General features: G+C 40.6%; 1 protein-coding gene across 7 annotated transcripts in view; it reads right to left on the bottom strand.

Moving 5' to 3' along the window:
- LOC126199774 (uncharacterized) overlaps window positions 1-24468 on the bottom strand; it is a 52015-nt gene extending 27547 nt beyond the window's left edge. For 5 of the 7 annotated variants that reach the window (XM_049936651.1, XM_049936654.1, XM_049936655.1 and 2 more), the window contains exon 1: window positions 24114-24323. The gene's annotated coding sequence lies outside the window, so the exon portion shown is untranslated. Of the gene's footprint in view, window positions 1-24113; window positions 24324-24370 lie in introns of those variants that run through there. The other 2 variants (XM_049936657.1, XM_049936653.1) reach the window with 2 other exon arrangements.
- Between the last annotated feature and the right edge of the window lie 1105 nt (window positions 24469-25573).

Here is a 25573-nt window from a genome sequence, read left to right as displayed (position 1 = left end):
ACAGGAAATTTTGGATAAAGCGGGCCTCGGAGACCCTACTCGTATAATGTGGCAAGGTTACGATGTCGCCAGGTCGTGTTATACGCTTTTCGTAAATAAAAAAAATGGCAACCAGGTGTAGCCGTCTGGAAAAGGCTGTTCGGATGGCAAACTCTAAGGACGCAAGATTATCAGTGGTAGAGCGAGCCTGGCGGAAGCCGCCCTGATGTGGAGCCAGTAGGCCACATGATTCCAGGACTCAACCCAACCGCCGACACACCATACGTTCCAGCAGCTTACAAAGAACATTGGTGAGGCTGATGGGCCGATAGCTATCCACATCAAGCGGATTTTTACTGGGTTTGAGCACCGGAATGATGGTGCTCTCCCATCATTGCGATGGAAAGATGCCATCGCACCAGATCCGGTTGAAGATGATGAGGAGGTGTCTCTTGTAGTCAGATGAAAGATGTTTACTCATCTGGCTGTGGATCCGATCTGGCCCAGGAGCTGTGTCGGGAAAATGTGTAAGGGCACTGAGGAGCTCCCACTCTGTAAATTGGGCGTTATAGGATTTACTGTGGCGTGTAGTGAATGAGAGGACTTTCCCTTCCATCCACCATTTGAGAGTGCGAAAGGCTGGGGCATAATTCTCCCATGCAGAGACTCTAGCATACTGCTCAGCAGTGCTCGGCAATTGCATTTGCGTCGATAGATAACACGCCATTTATGTTAACACTGGGAACATCTTTTGGGGTCTGGTAACCGAAAACATGTTTGATCTTTGCCCAGACTTGGAAAGGTGATGTATGGCACCCAATGGTCGAGACATCTCTCACCCAACACTCCTGCTTCTGTTGTTTGATAAATTGGCGAACACAGGCACAGAGCTGTTTAAAGGCTATGAGGAGCTCCAGAGAAGGGTGCCGCTTATGCCACTGCAGAGCTCACCGATGCTCCTTAATTGCTTCAGCGACTTCTGGTGACCACCAAGGAACTGCCTTTCGCCAGTGGCACCCTAAAGAGCGTGGGATCATGTTTTCTGCCACAGAAATTATTGTTGTAGCCACCTGCTCAACCATCACATCAATGTTACATGTGGGGGAGATTCAACGGTGACAGCAGAGGTGAAAGTTTCCCAGTCTGCCTTGTTTAAAGGCCCATCTGGGCGGGCGTCCATGGGTCTGAGACCGGGGCAGTGACCACACAGGTCGTCATGTGCTCTCCTGTGGATAGATGGGAGACGTCCTGGGCTGCTAACTGATAAATCACTGGCCGAGTAACTACCATGAGCCACACTAAAATGTGTGGTGGCCCCAGTATTTAAAGAGACAGAGGTTGAACTGAGACAGTAAAGTTTCGACATATCTGCCTCGGCCAGTAAGCATGGTGCCACCCCACAAGAGGTTATGGACGTTAAAATCTCCCAAAAGTAGGAAAGGTTTAGGGAGTTGGTCAATCAGTGCAGTCAATACGTTCAGGGATACTGCACCATCTGGAGGAAGATATACATTGCAGACATTTATTTCCTGCATCAAGGGGGATTTGAAAGGGCACAGGTTCACTACAGACCGAGTTTAAGACATAAACGCAAACTCCACTTGACACTCGATTAGTCACTACGGTTCCTGTAGTATCCCTTATACCCGCGGAGCGCAGAGGTCCGCATTGCCAGGCACCAGGTTTCCTGGAGGGCAATGCAGAAAGCCGGTGTAAAGCTTAACAGTTGCCGTAGCTCAGCCAGGCGGTGGAGCAAACCACCACAATTCCACTGGAGGATGATGTCATGAGACTGGGAAGGCATGGAACATTCAATGAGGCGCTTTATGCCTCAGGGTCACCAGCTATCTCTGACTTATTGCCTGAGTAGTCTATATCCATTGTGTCTGAGGGTCCGGCAAGATCTAGATCCTCAGCGGATGCCAGAATCTCCACCTCATCCGCAGATGCAGAGCTTGCAGGTAGCGGTGGTGTGGGTGCCACTGCAATTCCCCTGGTCTTGGGGACCTTCTTTTTGGATTTCTCTCACTGCTCCTTGGGTTTCCCTGGCTGAGAGGACTTCATTGATTCAGCCTCTGGGACTGAGGATGAGCATGAAGCCCTACAAACTGCTGTTTTTGGGCTCTTCAGCCACTGGTGGGTGCCCTCTTTCCCACTCGCAGAAACCTTAGAATGGAATGATCCAAGGGACGCCTTCCTAGCGAGAGGAGCTGAAGAAGACTTACGCTTCTGAGGCTCAGAAGTTTGGACTGATATCCCAGATGGTTGGCAGGGGGGGGGGGGGGAGGAGGCAGGGGGGTGTTGCTCCCGAAGTAGGTGGTGTGGAAGCAACAGGGAGAAAAGTGCCCCACACCATCAAGGGGGCAGGTGTAGTCTTCTGGTTCTGAGAGACGACAGGAATGCGAGGAACTGATGGGGTCAAACCCGACAGGGGACCATCACATAAAGGCTGAAACGTGTGAGACTCCTTTTAGTCGCCTCTTATGAGAGGCAGAAATACCTTGGGCCTATTCTAACTCCCGGACTCGCAGGGGGGTCAGACACATGGGCCGGCCTTCAGGAGCGCACAGGGAGGAAGAAGAAAAAAAGGCACCTCAAACGATAAAGCAGAGGAACAATAGGAGAAGGTAAACAAAGGAAGAAGAAAAAAAAAAAAAGGGAATGAAAATGCAGAATACATTCCGAAAAACAGCACAGACTTGTTCCCAAGGAACAGCAAGAGGACAGACATGCAGCATGGACGGGAAAAGATGCTGCAAAGGCAGGGGCCTCGTGGTAGACGAGCATGAACCCGTCAAAGAGCGTCGAGCCCCCTGGGGGGAGCTAAATTAGTGTCCAGTGAAACACTATTCCTACCTGGCGAGTTTGTTACTTTCAGCACTGTATCCCGACATGGTGAACACAAAACTTTTGTACATAAGGAATTATGCAGGGACGGAATTAAACCAGGATTAACACCTCCGTATACAGGCCCATACCAAGTTATCAGAGATCATGGTCAACGGAAAACGAAATACAATCTCTATTGACAGAGTCAAGCCTGCGTTTGTCATATAAGAACCTGCCGGTATCCACCACCATCCTACCAAGCCACACCCCTTGGCTGTTGCAGAGCAACCAGCCCCAGTACCCTTGACGACGATGCCTGCTCGCGAGACACACTCTGACTGCAGTGTGTGTGCTTCCAAGAGAAGCGTATGGACAACGCACAGGGCAACGCTGTGCTCTCTCCAGGGTGAATGTGTACAGATTGTCGGAGTTTGTGATCAGCTCGCATCTGACAGCAATCAGCTGATTTCAAAATGTCAGCTTAGATCGTGCACTGGCTGCAAGGAGTGCTGGCAGTTGGCTGCTCTTTGCTGAGATGCATACATTCCGTGCAGTGAATGTTTCTTTGCTTCTTATTTTTTTACTTTTGCTCATTTGTTAATCATGACTGTATGTTTAACATTGATTGCACTTAATTGAAAATATTTTTTTCTTTTACTGTGTTAGATTTATGCCACACTATGTGCAATTAAAATAAAGTGTCGAGTTTGATTGTGCACACAGTCTTCTTCCATGTATGGACACTATATTGTGGTTCGCTGGTCTCGCACTTAAAACTGATGCCAGTGGTTAACCCATTATGTGAAGTTTATGCAGACTGATTCTCACAACATACAGTAGAAGCCCGATGTAATGCAGTTGTTGCGAGACAAGCTTTACTCATGCATTATAATGTACCAACAGCACATTGACAATGAGCTGTGTAGTGACAAACTACACATAGGAAGCTAAGAAGAACAAATAATGCAATATTTTACACACTGTACTCTATTGTATTAAATTTAAAGAACATTAGAAGTAAAACATTTCAGAAACTAACCGAATAAGGTACAGCAATTAGACAAACTTCACTCAAAAATGGTCCAAATGATAAGATGAGTTTCAATACAGTAACTTAAGTACACCATCAAATACGGTATGATATTCACAACACTGCCTGTAAATTACAATAGGTCATTATTCCACTGCTTTAAACTAGTCAGTTAACTTTCTTTGAAAGGTCATTTCACACAGTTTCTTTAGAGTGTGTTGTTTTATGCTTGTAAGGTGCAACAACTCAACTGGTTGGTTTACTCTGTCGCTCCATTCACATAATCACTTTATTTATATTATCCAACATTTCATGTATACTGGGAAAGTCATCTGTACTTTCTTCTTCAGCTTCATCGTCATACTCATCCTCTACTGCTTCACTACTCTCATTTCAAATAGCATCAGCATCTATGATTTCCAAAGTCGGTTCTTCATTGTTGACGACTACCCAATGGCTCTAATCTTCAAGATCAATACTGCACTACATATACCATATGTGGACTGGATCTCACTACTGTTGAAATCTATGTCACTACAGCATTCATCTCTTGCATCTTCTTGTTCCAGCAATTCCTAATAGTGGTTTGCTCGATGCATTGCCACACCAGGTCAGTTTTCAAGAGCAATGCCGTTTTCTCATCTGAATTTACTGTTGGTGTGAGCAACTAAGGCAATAACGAGTCTTAAATGCCTGTATCATGCACTGTACCAGCCGCTGAATTAATGCTGTTGCTCCCCCCCCAACCCATTTTCTAATTTCAGTAAATCAGGATATGGATGAGCTGGACAGTGATCCAACAATTAGAAGAGCTGCTTCTCTCAGCTTGAGTAACCATGGGTGCTTTTCCACTGATGGAACAAACTTCTTGAAATTAACTGGTGAACATGTCACGTCGTCCAAGAGTTCTGTGAATGCTTGTAAGTGAATTATTGGGCTTTTACTTTTACCTATAAAAAGAGGTTTCAGTTTATGACTGCGCAATTTATTTGTGGCGAAGAGGAGGGTTATTCTGTATTTACTCATTTTCAATCCCGTCCTTTTTTTCTTTCTTTTTCTTTTATTTTTTTAAGAATTATTGTTGGAAGCAATTGATAATAAAATGCTGTTTCACCATAACTTATCAAAAGAATGCAAATTACAGACTCAGAACACAGTGCATACTTTTTGATAATTAACCCTGGACTGACTGCTAACAACACAGACTTGTTGCTATTTTGATGGCTAAACAAAGACTCTATATACTTTAACGGGAAACCAAACACATGATGTTGATATTGTGAATGACTACCACAGACTCATTCACACAATGAAGCACTCATTTTAAATGCTAACCCCGCTAATAATAATAATAATAATAATAATAATAATAATAATGGCATGTGACGAGGGCCTCCCGTCGGGCAGACCACTCGCCTGGTTCAAGTCTTTCGATCTGACGCCACTTCAGCGACTTGCGTGTCGATGAGGACGAAATGATGATGATTAGGACAACACAACACACAGTCCCTGAGTGGAGAAAATCTCCGACCCAGCCGGGAAGCGAACCCGGGCCCTTAGGATTGACAGTCTGCCGTGCTGACCACTCAGCTACCGGGGGCGGACCTAACCCCTCAGACAAGCATTGCTCTGCAAGCTACTTATAACAATAAAAATCAAAATTTGTTGTTATATATTAATTTATAACATGGAAGAGAGCAAAATCAGAGGGCCCAAAATTAGAGTAAGCTGAACAGATAATCTGTTTAGCTATAACCAGGATGAACAGAAAATAATTCAAAACTATAACTAATACTTTATGGATATTATTTCTATTTACACAGGGACTCATAGTGGCCACCAAAAGTTTCTAAAAAATGAAATTTTCTAAATCGAATAATAGGTAAACTACTGAAATTTAAAATTTTGGAAAAAAAACCCAGGGTTAGAAAACTATAGTACTCTGATTGGGAAATAACCATACTTAAACTTCAAATAGCCTGGAACACGACACATTTGCTTACTAATAATTTTTGAAATAGGAAAGTTTTGGGAAAAGTAAAATGTGTTTGGAGAAGATGAAAAGGAATGCTTTTGGATGCCATACATCACATCAGAAGGAACATCTATTTGCTCACTAAAATTTCTCCGCTATGTCTTCCTTACAAATATTAAATTATAGATATTTCTGTATAAAAATTATTTATAGGTAAAATAACAAGGGTGCTGTCATCAGTATTTGGGAATTTACACAGTGCGTTGTAATACTTTATGAATCCCTGCATGAACAAGAATGTAGCTAGTTATGTATAACACTCATACAGGTGTCATACACACAATGAGAGGGGGGGGGGGGGAAGATTTACTTTCAGGAATGATTCAACAACAAGTGGAATGGTTCTACCTTGCTCTATAACATATACAGTTCATCTTGGTATTATCCTGCAGTCACCCAACCACAACAATTTCTCGTATCCCACAGAAGCATCAGCAAATGCCCACAGACTGCTGCTCACACAACCTGTCACATTTTTTACATATATAGGGATAAGAATGGTCCTTTCACACTTCCCAGGAACACTCCTTATGATACCTTTGCCTCCAATGAACATCCGTTGTACGGGATTCTGGGTTCTATTACCTAAGAAGTGTTCGAGCCATCCACATGTCTAAGAACCTATTCTGTATGCTCCGACATCTGTTAACAGTCTGCAGTGTGGCAAAGTGTCAAATGCTTTCCGAAAATCTATGGAAACAGAATCTGCGTGTTGATCTCCATTCTCAGTTCACAGAATATTGTGCAAGAAAAGAGTAAGTGGAGTTTCATATAACTGATGCTTGCTGAATCCGTGCTGCTTTGCATACAGAAGTATTTCTGTACAATGGAAATTTATTATATTCAATTTAGGATATGTTCCAGAATTCTGCAGCAAACTGGCATTAGGGATACTGGTTTGCAATTGTGCAAGCTTGCTCTTTTACCCATCTTATTACACACACACTTAGGAAGGATGGAGGGGGAGGGTGGGAAGTCCATAATAAAGCAATTAGCAATTATCTGATGGGACATGAATCGGAATCTGTGACATAAATGTCCAGACAAACGATTAAAATTTCAGAATAACAGGATAATTTAATCAAGAGAAAGAGCTTCACAAACTGAGCGAGTCAATAAAGTGTTGGTCCACCACAGGCAATTGGCATTGGTTAATGAAAGGTGTTGGATGTTGCCCTGAGGGATACTGTGCCAAATTCTGCCCTATTGGTGCAGTAGATCATCAAAATCCTGAGCTGGATGGAGGGGCCCAACCAGTAATGTTACAAACATTTTCCACTGGGAAGTGATCCAGCAATCTTGTTGGCCAAAGCAGTAGAAACTTTCTGTGTGTGAGTTGGCATTACCTTGCTAAAATTTAAGCCCAGGATAGCTTGTCATGAAGGGCAACAAAACAGGGTATAGAATATTGTTGACATACCACTGTGCTGTAAGGGTGCCATAATCCTGCTATGAAATGAAATGGCACCCAAGACAACCACTCCAGGTTGTTGGGCCATATGGCAGCTGGCAGTCAGGTTCATATCCACTGTTGTCCTGGGCGTCTCCAGACACATCTTCGCAGGTCATCAGGGTTCAGTTCAATGTAGGACTCATTACCTAAGACACTTCTACTCCAGTGAAATAGGCCAAATCTCTCTTGAATAAACCATTCAATTTTTCTGAATAAAAACGCAGCACTGAAGCTGGCAAAAGGAAACAAGAACTTCCAAAAAGTGAGAGTGACACGAAGTGCAAAACGATGTTGTTGTGGTCTTCTGTCCAGAGACTGGTTTGATGCAGCTCTCCATGCTACTCTATCCTGTGCAAGCTGCTTCATCTCCTAGTACATACTGCAACCAGCATCCTTCTGAATTTCCTTAGTGTATTCATCTCTTTGTCTCCCTCAACGATTTTTACCCTCAACACTGCCCTCCAATACTAAATTGGTGATCCCCTGATGCCTCAGAACATGTCCTATCAACCGATCCCTTCTTCTAGTCGAGTTGTGACACAAATTTCTCTTCTCCCTAATTCTATTCAGTACCTCCTCATTAGTTACGTGATCTACCCATCCAATCTTCAGCATTCTTCTGTAGCACCACAATTAGAAAACTTCTATTCTCTTCTTGTCTAAACTATTTATTGTCCATGTTTCACTTCCATACATGGCTACATTTCATACAAATACTTTCAGAAACGGCTTCCTGACAAATCTATACTCAATGTTAACAAACTAATCTTCTTCAGAAACGCTTTCCTTGCCACTGCCAGTCTACATTTTATATCCTCTCTAGTTTGACCATCATTCGTTATTTTGCTCCTCAAATAGCAAAACTCATCTACTACTGTAAGCATCTCATTTTGCAATCTAATGCCCTTACCATCACCAGATTTAATGCAACTATATTCCATTATCCTCGTTTTGCTTTTGTTGATGTTCATCTTATATCATCCTTTCAAGACACTGTCCATTCCGTTCAACTGCTCTTCCAGGTCCTTTGCTATCTCTGACAAAATTACAATGTCATCGGCAAACCTCAAAGTTTTTATTTTTTTTTCTCCATGGATTTTAATCCCTACTCCAAATTTTTCTTTTGTTTCCTTTACTGCTTGCTCAATATACAGATTGAATAACATCGGGGAGAGGCTACAACCCTGTCTCACTCCCTTCCCAACCACTGCTTCCCTTTCATACCCCTCGACTCATAACTGTCATCTGATTTCTGTACAAATTGTAAATAGCCTTTTGCTCCCTGTATTTGACCCCTGCGACCTTCCGAATTTGAAGAGAGTATTTATTAACCTGATAGTTTGGTAATTTTCACAACTGTCAAGACCTGCTTTCTTTGGGATTGGAATTATTATATTCTTCTTGAAGACTGATGGTATTTTGCGTGTCTCATACATCTTGCTCACCAGATGGTAGAATTTCGTTAGGGTTGGTTCTTGCAAGTCTATCAGTAGTTCTAATGGAATGTTGTCTCCACCCGGTGCCTTGTTTCAACTTAGGTCTTTCAGTGCTCTGCCAAACTCTTCACGCAGTATCTTATCTCGCATTCCATCTTCATCTACATGCTCTTCCATTTCCATGATATTGTCCTCAAGCACATCGCCGTTGTATGACCCTCTACACTTCCACCATTCTGCTTTCCCTTCTTTGCTTAGAACCGAGTTTCCATCTGAGCTCTTGATATTCATACAACTGGTTCTCTTTCCTCGAAAGGTCTCTTTCATATTCCTGTAGGCAGTATCTATCTTACCCCTAGTGATATATGCCTCTACATCCTTACATTTGTCCTCTGGCCATCCCTGCTTACCCATTTTGCACTTTCTGTCGGTCTCATTTTTGAGACATTTGTATTCCTTTTTGCCTGCTTCATTTACTGCATTTTTTATATTTTCTCTTTTGGTCCGTTGAATTCAATATTTCTTCTGTTACCCAAGGATTTCCACTAGCCCTTGTCTTTTTACCGACTTGATCCTCTGCTGCCTTCACTATTTCATTTCTCACAGTTACCCATTGTTCTTATTGCTTCCCTCCCCCCCCCCCCCCCTCCCTCTTTACAATCGTTCCCTAATGCTCTCTCTGAAACACTCTACGACTTCTGGTTCTTTCGGTTTAACCAGGTCCCATCTCCTTAAATGTCCAGCTTTTTGCAGTTTCTTCGGTTTTAATCTACAGTTCATAACCAACAGATTGTCGTCAGAGTCCACATCTGCCCCCTGGAAATGTCTTACAATTTAAAACCTGGGTCCTAATTCTCTGTCTTACCAGTCTTCCAGTGTCTCCAGGCCTCTTCCATGAATACAACCTTCTTTCATGATTCTTGAACCAAGTGTTAGTTATGATTAAGTTATGCTCTGTGCAAAATTCTACCAGGCAGCTTCCTCTTTCATTCCTTACCCCCATTCCATATTTATCTACCACTTTTCCTTCTCTTCCTTTTCCTACTATCGAATTCCAGTCACCCATGATTATTAGATTTTCGTTTCCCTTCACTATCTGAATAATTTCTTTTATCTCCTCATACATTTCTTCAATCTCTTCGTTATCTGCAGTGCTAGTTGGCATATAAACTTGTACTACTGTGGTAGGTGTGGGCTTCGTGTCTATCTTGACTACAATAATGTGTTCACTATACTGTTCACAGCAGCATACCTGCACTCCTATTTTTTTTATTCATTATTAAACCTACTCTCGCATTACCCCTATTGGATTTTGTATTTATAACCCTATAGTCACCGGACCAGAAGTCTTGTTCCTCCTGGCACCAAACTTCGCTAATTCCCACTATATCTAACTTTAACCTATCTATTTCCTTTTTAAATTTTGTAACCTACCTGTCCAATTAAGGGATCGGACATTCCACGCTCTGATACGCAGAACACCAGTTTTCTTTCTCCTGATAACGACGTCCTCCTGAGTGGTCCCCGCCCAGAGATCCGAATGGGGGACTATTTTACCTCCAGAATATTTTACCCAAGTGGACAGCATCATCATTTAACCATATAGTAAAGCTGCATGCCCTTGGGAAAAATTACGGCTGTAGTTACCTCTTGCTTTTAGCCGTTCGCAGTACCAGCACAGCAAGGCCATCTTGCTTAATGTTACAAGGCCAGATCAGTCAGTCATCCAGGCCAGAGGACAAATGAAAGGATTTAGAAGCATATCTCACTTTGGGAAAGATAGATACTACCTATAAGAAAATAAAAGGGGCCTCTCCAGAAAACAGAAGCAGATGTATATCAAGAGCTCAGATTGAAAACCAGTCCTAAGCAAAGAAGGGAAAACTAAAAAGTGGAGGGAATATACAGGGCTATTACAAATGATTGAAGCGATTTCATAAATTCACTGTAGCTCCATTCATTGACATATGGTCACGACACACTACAGATACGTAGAAAAACTCAAAATTTTGTTCTGCTGAAGCCGCACTTCAGGTTTCTGCCGCCAGAGTGCTTGAGAGCACAGTGAGACAAAATGGCGACAGGAGCCGAGAAAGCGTATGTCGTGCTTGAAATGCACTCACATCAGTCAGTCATAACAGTGCAACGACACTTCAGGACGAAGTTCAACAAAGATCCACCAACTGCTAACTCCATTCGGCGATGGTATGCACAATTTAAAGCTTCTGGATGCCTCTGTAAAGGGAAATCAACTGGTCGGCCTGCAGTGAGCGAAGAAACGGTTGAACGCGTGCGGGCAAGTTTCACGCGTAGCCCGCGGAAGTTGACGAATAAAGCAAGCAGGGAGCTAAACGTACCACAGCCGACGGTTTGGAAAATTTTACGGAAAAGGCTAAAGCAGAAGCCTTACCGTTTACAATTGCTACAAGCCCTGACACCCAATGACAAAGTCAAATGCTTTGAATTTTCGGCGCAGTTGCAACAGCTCATGGAAGAGGATGTGTTCAGTGCGAAACTTGTTTTCAGCGATGAAGCAACATTTTTTCTTAATGGTGAAGTGAACAGACAATGTGCGAATCTGGGCGGTAGAGAATCCTCACGCATTCATGCAGCAAATTCGCAATTCACCAAAAGTTAACGTGTTTTGTGCAATCTCACGGTTTAAAGTTTACGGCCCCTTTTTCTTCTGCGAAAAAAACGTTACAGGACACGTGTATCTTGACATGCTGGAAAATTGGCTCATGCCACAACTGGAGACCGACAGCGCCGACTTCATCTTTCAACAGGATGGTGCTCCACCGCACTTCCATCATGATGTTCGGCATTTCTTAAACAGGAGATTGGAAAACCGATGGATCGGTCGTGGTGGAGATCATGATCAGCAATTCATGTCATGGCCTCCACGTTCTCCCGACTTAACCCCATGCGATTTCTTTCTGTGGGGTTATGTGAAAGATTCAGTGTTTAAACCTCCTCTACCAAGAAACGTGCCAGAACTGTGAGCTCGCATCAACGATGCTTTCGAACTCATTGATGGGGACATGCTGCACCGAGTGTGGGAGGAACTAGATTATCAGCTTGATGTCTGCCGAATCACTAAATGGGCACATATTGAACATTTGTGAATGCCTAAAAAAACTGAGTTTTTGTATGTGTGTGCAAAGCATTGTGAAAATATCTCAAATAATAAAGTTATTGTAGAGCTGTGAAATCGCTTCAATCATTTGTAATAACCCTGTACAGAGGATCTATACAAAGGAGATGAACTTTAAGGCAATGTTATAGAAATGCAAGAGGAAATAGATGAAGATGAGATGGAAGATATGATACTGCAAGAAGAATTTGATACAGCACTGAACAACTTAAGCCAAAACAAGGCTCCGGCAAGAGATGACATTCCATCGGAACTACTGATAGCCTTGGGAGAGCCAGCCATGGCTAAACTCTTCCATCTGGCATGCAAGTGTGTGACAGGTGAAATACCCTCAAACTTCAACAAGAATGTAAAACTCCAATTACAAAAAAAGCAGATGCTGACAGGCGTGAATATTACTAAACTGTCAGTTGAATAAGCCAGTCACAAGATACTAAGATGAATTCTTTACAGAAGAAGAATGGAAAATCTGGCAGGAACTGACCTTGGGAAAGGTCAGTTTGGATTCCGGGGAAATGTAGGAATACCTGAGGCAGTATTAACCTAACAACTTATGTTAGAAGATAGATTAAGGAAAGGCAAACCTACATTTACAGGATTTGTAGACTTATAGAAAGCTTTTTACAGTGTTGACTGGACTATTCTCTTTGACATTCTGCAGGTAGCAAGGGCAAAACACTGAGAAAGAATGGCTATATACAATTTGTACAGTAACGAGATGGTAGTTCTAAAGAGTCAAGAGGGCTGAAAGAGAAGCAGTGGTTGAGAAGGGAGTGAGACAAAAAGCAAAACAAGGATAATGGAATGTAGTCAAATTAAATCATGTTATGGAATTAGATTAGGAAATAAGACTCTGAAAGTACTAGATGACTTTTGTTATTTGGGCAGCAGAATAACTGATGATAGCCAAATCAGGTAGATTGACAATGGCAAGAAAAGCACCTATGAAGAAACATCAAATATAGATTTAAGTGTTAGGAAGTCTTTTCTGAAAGTATTTGTATGAAGTGTAGGCATGTATGGAAACAAAACATTGATGATAAACAGTTTCGACAAGAACAGAATGGAAGTTTTTGAAATGTGGTGCTACAAAAGAATGCTACAGATTTAATGGGTAGGACACGTAACTTTTAGGGAGGTACTGAATAGAACTGGGAATAAAACAAATTTGCAGCACAACTAGAAGAAGGGATCAGTTGATAGGACACTTTCCGAGACATCAAGGGATCATCAATTTAGTTCTGGAGGGACATGGGGGGAGGGGGGGGGGCAGCTGTACAAGGAGACCAAGAGATAAATACAGGAAAGATGTAAGTTGCAGTACTTATATGGAGATGAGGAGGCTTGCACAGAATAGAGTAGCAAGGAGGACTGCGTCAAACCAATCTTTGGACTGAAGACCACCAGAACGACTTACTATTATTATTTAATGTATATGGGAATAACTTTCACTTTTTTCAGTTGTTTGGGAATTTACACTGGGGGTGATATTCACAATAAATGGAAGCTAAGTAAAGGCCAATGCCGATGACTACTCTCTGTAAAACCGAATTTGTATTTGATGTCTGTGTCTCTGGTGATAATTTTCTTTCAGTGTTGGTGTAAGTGTTCTGCAAAAGTCGAATGATTTGTCCTCTAATTCCATGCTCTTACATTTCTTTACATTCAGTGCCACATGTTCTCCTGGCTTGACCCATGTATCTTCCATCACATGTATTACATGTCAGTTGGTATATTCTTGACTTCCCATGTAGATCAGTTTTTCCTACTGCTTTTTGAAAGTACTTCTGACCTGAATTATTGGTTTGGTAAGCTATTTTTATGACTTGCTTAAAAAAAAAGTAAATGGATATTCTGTGTGTGTGTGTGTGTGTGTGTGTGTGTGTGTGTGTGTGTGTGTGTGTGGCTGCATGTCATTGGGCACCACCTCTGGTTTTTTGTTTCTTTCTCAGTTTGTGTTGCTCCTGTTTCTTGTGTTTTGTGTGTCTGTCTGTGTGTGGTTCTGTCCTTGTGTTGGTGACAGCTGGGTGTTTGGTCTTTTCTTTCTTGATTTTGTTATTGGTGCATCCCATACATAATGATGTACAACCACAAACACACCAATAGAATGTACAATATTTTCTAAAAACAAGATATAAAAATAGCTCACCAAACCAACAATTCAATTCAAAAGTACTTTTCCAGAAATAATACAAAAAATTGCTCTCTATCACAAATCAGAATTATACCAACTGAAATGTAATACATGTGACAAAAGACGAATAGGTCAAACCAGGAGAACATTTGACACTAGATACAAAGGAAATGTAAGAGTATGGAAGCGGAGAGCAAATCATTCGAATTTTGCAGAACACTTACACCAATGCCAACATAAAATTACCACCAGGAACACGCACATGGAAATAATATGGTCAAACAACAAAAAAACCACCTCACCGTAAAAGAAAATTGCCACACTCAGAAAACCACAACAGAAAAGAAATAACTCATAAATGATCAAATCAACACAGCAAACTACACACTCTTAAATGACCACTTATTATTATAACTTAAAATATACACATATGACCACACAGGTTGGCAACATTCACAACCTACAGGAAAAATGAACAAACAAACAAACACAAACACTGTAATATTATGCTGAGTATGAAAAGATGCAACTGCAGTTCTAGTTCTAGAGTGAGGTGAAGTGTACATAACACCAGTGTAGTGTAAGAGAAAATTGTAAAAGGCCAAAAACTAGGTCTATATGTACAACTAAATTTTCTTTCTTCCTCAACCTTCAATAACAAAGAAGGGAAAAGCAGTGGAATGCAGAATGTATGAACAAGAGGCAGAAGCATTATAAGAAAATTGCACACCAATGTCAAAGAAATACAACAACCAAAATGTACAAACATATGAATCCATATTTAAAGAATGAGCGCAGACGGTGCTTTGTAAATAAAAGCCAAACACATATGGTGTAAAATTCCCTTTCATTAATTGCAATAAGCTCAAAATGGAGAAATGAATAATATTCATACTAAATTAATGTACTTTAAGATCAATGACTTTTACCAAGCTGCAGTAATTTAATTTGCTAGAAGTTTTTTTAACTTAAAACTATATTTCATCTTCAGGCAAAAAAAGAAGGAAAGAAAGGACTAGGGAACACACTGAAAATCACTTGGAGAGGGTGAACTGAATATTACTTCAATCAGATCGCTTGGTTCTACTAATCAGTCTTGCTTAAGGGGCTCCGGAACGCCCTATACTTGCAATGTTAAAATAACACTTATAAATTACATCTTTCCTCACAAAGTATTTGAGGTAGGAAGTTGAACTTTTTACAGATTATTTATTGGAATATGGGCTACAACTTAACACAGGGATTTTACAAAATTTTAGTTCAGTTATTAAAGATGATTTTTTTTTTCAATTGTAATGAAAATTCACAACATTTTTTTGCAATTTTTTATTTATATATTCAAAAATATACAGTTTTTTGGAAAAAGGCTGTGTTAAATTATGCAGAAGGTACTGTAACATTTACTGAAAGTTTGAAACAAATATGTTTGTAAGATCCTTAGAAAACATGTAATTAGTTTGAGAAAATAAAAGTTTTGGGAATCGAGCAACAAAGATAGGATTAACTTTTTAGTGCATTCCAGGTCCATAGGATGCATTATCTTCATCCTCTGCAAACTCCTCCTCCAGCTTCCTCTTGTTCCCCCTCCTGTTTACTCTTGCTTGTATTTCTAGACTCTTTACAGCCCTGTCTGCAGCCCGAAGGCGTCCCTTGTCTAAAGCAAGCATCGCTCGTACCATGTTAGAACCTATCTTCATTCCCATATTTCTAAATACCTTGCACCTTACAATGTTGCCATCATTGAAAGTCGCAACAGCATCATACACACCAAAGTGAAGTGTTTCTATTCCAACAAATACAGTCTTGGGGATTCTCGACCATATAACACTATTTACACTTTCATTGGGGTTTTGAGTTTTTCCGTGAATCCACTTTTTCAACAGTTCAGGTGCTGCTAAGTCTCTGAAAATAGGTTTTATCACCTCCATTATTGCATGAGGCAGACTATGCTTATGAGTGTACACTTCACCAGTTAGCAATCCTTTGTTATATTTACACCAACTGTCTTCTTCTTTGGGACACGAGCTATGTTGGGGATTTTCATCGGTTGAAGAAGTATGAAAAAAAAAAGAGCCCAAACAGCCTTCTTCATTTCGTCGACACTTTGTGTATTTTGCCTAATAGCCATTCCATTATAGTTCTGTATTTTGTCAATTACACTGTCAGTTAACCTTCCCTTCCCATCCAACCCTTTACCATCACTGAGTTTTTGTTTTTTGTACGAAGCTTTCAGTCGCCGAAGTCTTGTTCCCATTCGCTTCTGTACGTGTCCAATACAATCAAATTTCTGCACTACATCATCATCACCATAGGGCTTCAGTCCTTGAACATGTTTGAAACTTTTAGAATCACCATCACCAAGGTAATTAACATATCGTACTTTATCACACGCCTCAGAATGCTGGAATATACTGGCAACACCAGCCACTTCCATTCCTCCACTACTGCCACTATAGTTAGCTTTGCAATTATTTTCATGTGTACCTTTATAGTTTTGTGGACATCTACAATACTTTGATATTACTGCTACATCTAAAACTTTCCCTGTATACATACTGGTGGCAGATACTACACCATGAAGAGATGTGTGTCCCCGTTTATGCCAGGTACCATCGAACGCTGCAGTCAAATCTCTGTTACCATTATTTTCCATTACTGCCTCTTCCACAGCGTTCTTCATAGATTCTATACAGACATCTTCTACTTTAGACCCTATTAATTTATTATAGGTCGTAAACTTGGTTGGGGGATTTGGAAGATTCATGATGCCACAGAAAATTGCACCTGCAGTAGCACCCTTACCAACTGAACGCAACGAATAAACAAATCTAATGTTGTGTTCGTAGATTTTGCTACCATTTTCTTCAGTTGCAGTTACTGCAACACTGTTCCAAAAGGTGGTCATGTATGAACACTTATCACATTTCAGTTGTATTTCACTAGCAAGTCCTACGTGCTTTATTATGGAGAGTTCCAGACCAACTTCACTACAATGAATACATCTTACACAGTTTGAAAAAATTCCTTTGAGAACCGACATATCAAATATTTCATTCACATCAGATTCGCCCATAAAACATTCATAGTTTTCACTCATTGAACCAAGCTTCTTCTGTGAAGTATTTTCTTTTCCACTTTGACTGCTATGGGCAGGTGTACTTGAGAGGTTAGGTTCACTCACTTGGTTATCGTCTTTATTGTTTACAGTAATAACACATACCTTTGGCTTTCCAACATTTCTCCTTTTCTTAAAAGCCTTCAGAGGATTTCTAATAACTTTACTTTTACTCATTATTATACTTCAACAAAACAGAGACTCAAGAAACAGAATTAATTACGAATATTTTCGAGATAACGACAGAGTAAATAAACATGAAACAATCGACAATCACACCAGCAATACATATTGAACCATCACAGGTTAACCACAACACATACTTTATCTCATATCACTAAAATGTACCTGATGAACACGGACGTTAATAATAACACCATTTGACAGCAGTTTAACAGCGCCACAGTGGGTCACTCCCATGTAGAACACATTTCAAAAAAAAAATTAAAAATAGTTGTAGTCTTTGGAATTGAATAAATTATATATCTATTAAAAGGTAATAGTCTGCAGATTCAGAAAACACAAAAAAGTAAAAATTGAACTTTTCATGATTTTGAGCCTTTCCGGAGCCCCTTAAGTATCCTCTTACCACAAACATTCAGGTTCAAACCATGCCATGTACAAACACACCTCTCTCCCTTGCAATTCTTCAATATCTGCATTCCACAGAATTCTCCATCCAAGGTTTATCATACTGTCAAACAAGTGACTTTCTCACTATTTTGAGAAATGAAATTTGTGTGTGAAAGGTAATGGAAGTTATTCTAATACAGTAATATTCCAATAGTTTGTCAGAGCAACTTGTTCACTTCAAACAGTTGATTAATAGAGATTATTTATAGATGAAAATGTTTACTGTCACTGGCATAGAGGGCAGCTTAGTTTATAGTCACTACCTAAGTGACAAATCAGTTATCTAATCATACAGAATTGATTGCTTTAAGCATATTTAAGTAACTCAAAGCTAATAGAAACAAAAGTATATTAAAATTTTCATAAAGTAAAAACCAAAAACTTATCCCTTTTTGGAGTTGCTTGTTGCAATTACTTCCTCGCTGCAATATATTAAAGTATCTCCAATATATAGACACACTAATTCTGCTATAGCTGCAAATGCATTAAACTTAAGCACCTGCAGCTATGAAATTGTAAACAGCAACATGAAACTATCAATTTAACTTATCAGAACAACACTTCAATAGTAAGACATTTTGTTTGGTAAGCAACTGTCATTACATAAATGTACCTTCCCCCCTGATTGAAATGTGGCCAGAAGATACTGGCAGATGGCAGCTTAGAGGCAGTGTACATACTGTTTCTGGGTATGTCAACAGGAAAAAGAGGTTACCAAAAAGCTAAGGACCTCTGTTTGAGTCCCAGTCTACTATAGACCTAACATTTTAATCTCTCAAAAGGTTTAATAGCCACTATGTAACTGAAGAATACTGATAGATTCTGCTCAGAAAAGAAGTGTTCCTTGATTTTTTTTTTTTTAGTCAGGTTTTAAGAAGGTAATAAACATGCTTTGAGAGTGGGTCTGCCAATTACGGTTTTTCAGAATTTCTGTTGTAGCCTCCCACCTGGGGAATACAGAAACATTTTTATACCGCAAGGGTCCTCTTTATCAAATGAAACAGGGAATCTGTATTGCAGTGTTCCAGTAATTGTGATACAAGATTATAGGTGATGAAATGGAAACCAGTGTTTGGCATCATTGCGGAGCATGTCCAGCTGCCTTGGTGCAGGTCTTATTACTTTCGACACCACATTGGGTGACTTGCGCGCCGGATAGGGATGAAATAATGATGAAGACAACACAACACCCAGTCCCTGAGTGGAGAAAATCTCCGACCCAGGCAGGAATCGAACCTGGGCCCGTAGGATGGCAATCTGTCACACTGACCACTCAGCTATCGGGGCAGACAGTTTACAGGTGATGACAGCCAATGACCCCTTCAGTGCAGGAACATACCACACTTGAAAACTTACAGGAATTGACGGATGCTGAAAGTAATGAGCCTAATGGGTAGGGGAACTAACAACAGTGTGCGGGTATAAAGTTAAGACTTTCGGTCAGACAGGAGGCACGATTGGATAGACTGTGAAGCTGTGGTGACCACTGTGACCAGATGGCATTGTGGTCAGTGCATTAGCCCAGTAAGCAGGAGACGCAGGTTCTAATCCCAGTTCAGCAAAGATTTTCAATTTGCCCCGTTGATACAAATCAATGCCCACTGGCAGCTAATGTCTAATTCTTTTGTGTCTTGTGATCCAAGTGTTTGACAATCAGGCTCATTTTAGAGGTAAGTGTGGCTAATTTTGAAGTTTTATACCGAGGCTGGAGAAGATCTCCACCGGAGGTTCAGAATTATTTTTAGACATGACAAATTTTAAGAAAGACTGCATTCCAGATTTAACTTTTAAATATTTGTTTTACAATATTTTAGAGAGTTATCATGATTTCAAAATATGTACACTGAGGCAAGGAGATTCCTATTAACTGTTCAGTTATGTTCCCAGATCATGTATTCAAGGTTTGCCTTCTCAATGGGTACATCATATTTACTGCAGAGTTATATGGAATCTTAAATACAATAGAGTAGATGAGGCATTTGCAAAACAAAACTTCATTTGCTCCAGTTCCACTGGTGCCATACTAACATTGCAACAAATGGACCCATGGGAAAGAGAGACAAAACAAATTGGACATCCACCATCCTGCTGGTTACCAAGGCATAAGGGAATCTGGGAAAATGAGCAAGGAAACTAGGCACCCACAGAGACCTGCTGCAAACATGACATTAAACAATGTGCCATTCAACTGCATGCTATAATTTTGCTGGTAAGTTTTGTAACTGTGGGGTGGGGAGTGGCTGGCGGTGAGGGACAATAAACTGACTTGATTAAGACAATTATCTGGTTGTTGTATACAACTTACCAGTCAGTCTGACAGGATGAAGTACACCTGAGCTGCCTCCAAATGGAGCACTGTCCCCTAATACATGGCTTCAGACACAGGTAAGATCACCTCCTAGTTTGCAATGTCTGTGGCATACAAATCACTATACTGCACATTTTAACCGAGTGCATTTTATACTGCGATGAGTGTGTAGAAACAAATTTAAGTGGGCATCTGCACTCTATTTTGGCGAATGATGAGATCAGTATGGTGAAGTTTTTGATGATGATAATTTCAGGGCACTCAATGAAATAATTACGAGCACCTTTGCAGAATATAAATTAAATACTAAGCAAAAATAAAGTTTTTCCTCATAATCAATCTTACTAGGGGCACAAGTTCACAGCAGTTTTCCCTAAGTTTACTACATACAGCAGATACACACAACAGAGACTTTAGTCACCAATCATATATTATCCTTCACTGCTTAGAACAGACTGCCAAGGTTGGGGTAACTTTTCAATTGCACAACTGTAGAAATCGTGTGGTTTAGAAGCAAAGGAGTCATCAACCCATGTCCACAGCGCATTTTCATCCATAAAGGAAGTTCCCAGAAGGTTGTTCGAAAGAAGTGGAAAAGGTGAAACCTGAGGGCACACGATCAGGTGAATAAAGTAAGTGCAGACTGACTTTCCAAACGAACTTCTGTATAGCGCTTTTTGTCAGTCTAACAGAATGCGGGCAGGCATTAGTATAGAGTAGGATCACTTCACACAGTCATTCTGGTCATTGTTCTTGGACTGCAACTTAAAGATGACTCAGTTGTTGAAAATAAATGAGAGCAGTGATGGTTACATCTCAGGGAAACAATTTATAGTACACCAAACAGTCACTGTTCTGCCAAATGCATTTCATTATCTTTTGTGGATGCACGCATATCTTTATAGGGGAAGTTTCTGCATCATTTGGGCTCAACCATTACTTTCTTTTTCTTATGTTAGCATAAAGAGACACTTTCTCATCACCAGTGACGATACAGGATGTGAATGGTCAGTGTTGTTCATGAGCCAATTGCAGACATGCACATATGGCACCTGCTGGTTTTTGTGATTTTGGCTTGGAGCATGCGGTACCCGTAAGCCCGACTTTTGAACCTTCCCTATTGCATGCAAATGTTGCACGGTGGTCGAATGACCACAGTTCTTCACATCTGCCAGTTCTTGAGTACACTGGTGTGGATAATCGGGATTAATGTGTTTACACAATCTTCATCAAACCCTAAAGGTCTTCCTGAAAGTGGAGAGTCACTAATCTCAAAATGATCCTACAGCAAATGAGAAAACCATTTTCTTGCCATGCTCTGTCCCATGGCATTATCCCCATAACGACGCAAATGCCTCTGCTGTTGTCACCCCTCTACTGAACTCTAGGAGAATAATATGTCAGAAATGTTCTGATTTCTCCACTTGGCACTCATTTTTCTGGTGTCCACCCCATTCACTGTCTTCAAAAGACAAAATGAGAATATGTAAACTCAAATAGCAACAGTAAACTACAAATAAAAAATGACAATCAATAAATAACCCACAGCAACTGGAATATCAACATGCAAAACGAAACCACTACGAACTTATGCACCAACCTAATACAAACTTAAAAGATTGTTTGCAGTCAGAAGACCATGGTTTCTTATCAACACATTAAAACAGGTAATAAAAATGTGCAAGGAAGAATATGTCTACATGCGCATTCATGCCCTTTCCTCACTCTGAAACAAAATTAGAATACCGCCATGATATGAAATACTAAATAAAATGAGAATTACCTTATGGAAGTGCTAAAAATTATTCCCTGTTACATGTGGCTCGTTGACCGCATATAAAAATCAGGAAGGAACAAACCACTGTGAGAAGAAGTAAATGTTGGGTAGCAGTACTATTCATGGAAATTAGGACTGCTTAAATAAAAACACAAGTCTCAGTTTAACAATATGTATTAAAGGAGGCATGGACACAGTCAAAATTGTAGAACTGATTCAGATAATGGCTCGATCGCTGACAAACAAAGTGAACCATCCACTCCGAGATACATTAAAATAACCTGCCTCATAGTTTGAGAAGGGGTCCTGAGAAAACAAGCAAGTTGCCTCATTGTTACTTAAAACAGTGGACAAATCATTATCAAGAACAATTGCTGTCCTTTTCGCAGAATGTTAAATGCAAACAAGTAAGACATGGTGCTCTGACATAGGTACACTGTAAGCACTACACACTGGTGGATGACACTGCTGGAAAAGGTCTTTTGTGCCTAAGGATGATGTCCTTTTCTGTCATGTTGCAGCCACTTCTTCCTATCCGTGAGCCTGGAATAATGTTTTCCATGGCAAAACAGTGGGCTTCACCAGCCTTAATTTGATATCTTCTACCTCATGTCACACATTCTCCTTGCACCTAACTTTTCTCCTCAACAACATAATAGCACTTGTGGGTACAGCACAGGGAAGTACTTTACTTCACTTGCATGCATCCCTTGTTGTTGTGTCTGCTTGCTCATTTCCCAGTATCTTCACATGGCAAGGTACTCAGTAGAATATTACTTCCTTACCCTGATGTTAGAGTACATTACGTGTGTCCTGTATGTTTTATACTGCCTTACCTGCTTGGGTGTATTTGGTGAATGGTCTGTAGGGCACCCAGGGAATCTTAGTAGATAAAGTTATTGTGTCAATTGCACCTCATCTGCTACAATGCCTTTAGGACTGCATATAACTCAGTGTACCTTTGAGTATAATCATGAGGACACTGGGAAACAACAGCACAGCTGATGAGAGAATAGCATGGAGAGTCGCATGAAATCAGTCTTCAAAACAACAAACAACTTCCTATTAAGGAAAACTTTTTAACAAATTTATTCCTGAATAACAGTAACTGACAGTTTCCGTGTCAATTGAATTCACTATAGATTAGTGACAGTTTGATTTAGAGAAGGAGACATTTGTGAATAACCAAATAAAGCTGGTCTTGTATGAACTTGATATGTAGCATTGCTGGACACCTGTTTTAGTCACTGGCAACATCTGTTCCATATTTAAGGCTATCATACATTATCATTACTGTAAGGTAAATTAAGATATGTTGTTATTGGTACATATAATGTACCAACATATGTAGCTATGTATGTTCTGTAGAAAGTAAAAAAAAGTGAGGAGGCATAACGTAACTAGGCCCTATTACCAGTTGCAGTCATGCTGTCATTCAAAGAGAATTCTCTATGAGGAAAACAATACACGTTCTTTATGTAAAATTCTTTTGTGCCCTTGTCTAGATATTCTGATGTACAAGAGCGTAAAATTCGACTTGGGAACCCAAGATGAGTGTCCTGCTGATTGCACCAGTGTAGTGCATGGACAGTCTTAGCGTCACAACAAAATACTGGGCACTTTTTAGGAAACAACACTTCATGAAAGTCCACAGAAACAGCATAAAGGATGGAAAATAAATGTTATAGTTTCACCTACACAACGGAATCCTAAGAGATAAGAATGATAACAGGGGTGGAAGACGAAAGCGCCTATAGTTGCTTTCGGAATCAAGTAATTGACGTAAAAATCGCATACACACACTTGGAAGACGCGAGTGCTGTCCTGAAACCGTAAAACATTGTTCGAGATCAATTAAGGAAACTTGGTAATAAGACAATGCAGTTAGTAAATAAGAATCTGTACGATGACGATATCTACACGTCAACATTATGTAAACCGCTACAGCTACACAACATAACGTGTGTTCGCAATCAATGAGTACCTCTTCAAAAACAGTCGACATATTTTCGTGTGAAGAAGCAAGTTACACTGCAGATGTACTTCAGAATTGGCAGTGTGCAAAACTGATTGATATTTTCCTGTCTTCATATCATAAGGTCTTCTACAGGAAAAGCAGCTATTTCCATATTCATTAATTTTCATACAGCCATAATCAGTCCTCTACTGGAGCTCTTCACAATCTGACATGCCAAATTTCTCAACCAGAAAAGATACGGAAGGTACTTACCTTTGTAAAGGAACTCAAAATGACGTAACGGCTTATAACTACTTCACTACAGCAAATTATCATTGTCACATGCCCACAACATCACCACGCCACATTTTCAAAATTTCTTATCGAACGACAATACGACACATACATCGATAGCCAATGCGTTCTCCGACCAGAACAGTGTCCCACCTCTTCAAAAACGAAAATGTTTCTACAAGAAAAATTCCAAAAATCTGAAGTAAAACAAGGTATGTTATTCACGTTCAACTCACAACATAGTGACGTCATAGTGTACTGTATTCCATATTGTGGGTGGTCTAGTGTATTCACTAGGGCTGGAAAAACGAATCCGCATTCGAACAGGCTCGATATTCCCCGATTCGCCGCAGTGCTCGATAGTCGATACAGTATCGAGCTTGTTCGAACACGAGACGTCTGACTCAAGGGATACGCAAGAAACTACGAAGTAGTTGAAACAATAAGCTATGGCTGTGCATTAATTTCACATTTTCGTGAAACAGTGGAGGAAACAGAATTAAATCCTACCACTGCACAAACTCCTACTACGTTTGAGCAAATTTACAACACAACAGTACGTATGGATGTACGAAACATATATGTCAGTTTTTAAGTAAACACCCAACGGTGTGTGGCGGAGAGCACTTTACGTGCCACTGTCATTACCTCCTTTTCCTGTTACAGTCGCGTATGGTTAGCGAGAAGAACGACTGCCGGAAAGCCTCCGTGCGCGCTCGAATCTCTCTAATTTTACATTTGTGATCTCCTCGGGAGGTATAAGTAGGGGGGAGCAATATATTCGATACCTCATCCAGAAACGCACCCTCTCGAAACCTGGACAGCAGGCTACACCGCGATGCAGAGCGCCTCTCTTGCAGAGTCTGCCACTAGAGTTTGCTGAAAACATCTCTGTAACACTATCACGCTTACCAAATAACCCTGTGACGAAACGTGCCGCTCTTCTTTGGATCTTCTCTGTCTCCTCTGTCAACCTGACCTGGTACAGATCCCACACTGATGAGCAATACTCAAGTATAGGTCGAACGAGTGTTTTGTAAGCCACCTCCTTTGTTGAAGGACTACATTTTCTAAGGACTCTCTGTTGTGGATTGGCAAGACAGCCAATCCACTAGGAGGAAGCCGAAAGGCACGCGTTTAAGCTCACACAGGCTGACGTGAGGTCTGGAACAGGACACGGAAATGAGAATAGCCAAAAACGTACGTAGCTGCTGGAATACTTAACTTTAATCCATAATTGGTGAACATCGCTCTTGACGGTACATGTTTTACAGCATCAATAGTGACTGGTAATGGCGCCTTGCTAGGTCGTAGCAAATGACGTAGCTGAAGGCTAAGCTAACTATCGTCTCGGCAAATGAGAGCGTAATTTGTCAGTGAACCATCGCTAGCAAAGTCGGCTGCACAACTGGGGCGAGTGCTAGGAAGTCTCTCTAGAC

The sequence above is a fragment of the Schistocerca nitens genome, chromosome 1, assembly GCF_023898315.1.
Source record: "Schistocerca nitens isolate TAMUIC-IGC-003100 chromosome 1, iqSchNite1.1, whole genome shotgun sequence".
Lineage (NCBI taxonomy): Eukaryota > Metazoa > Arthropoda > Insecta > Orthoptera > Acrididae > Schistocerca > Schistocerca nitens.
Note: the sequence above shows the minus strand (reverse complement) of the source record. Positions and strands in the feature narration are given on the sequence as shown.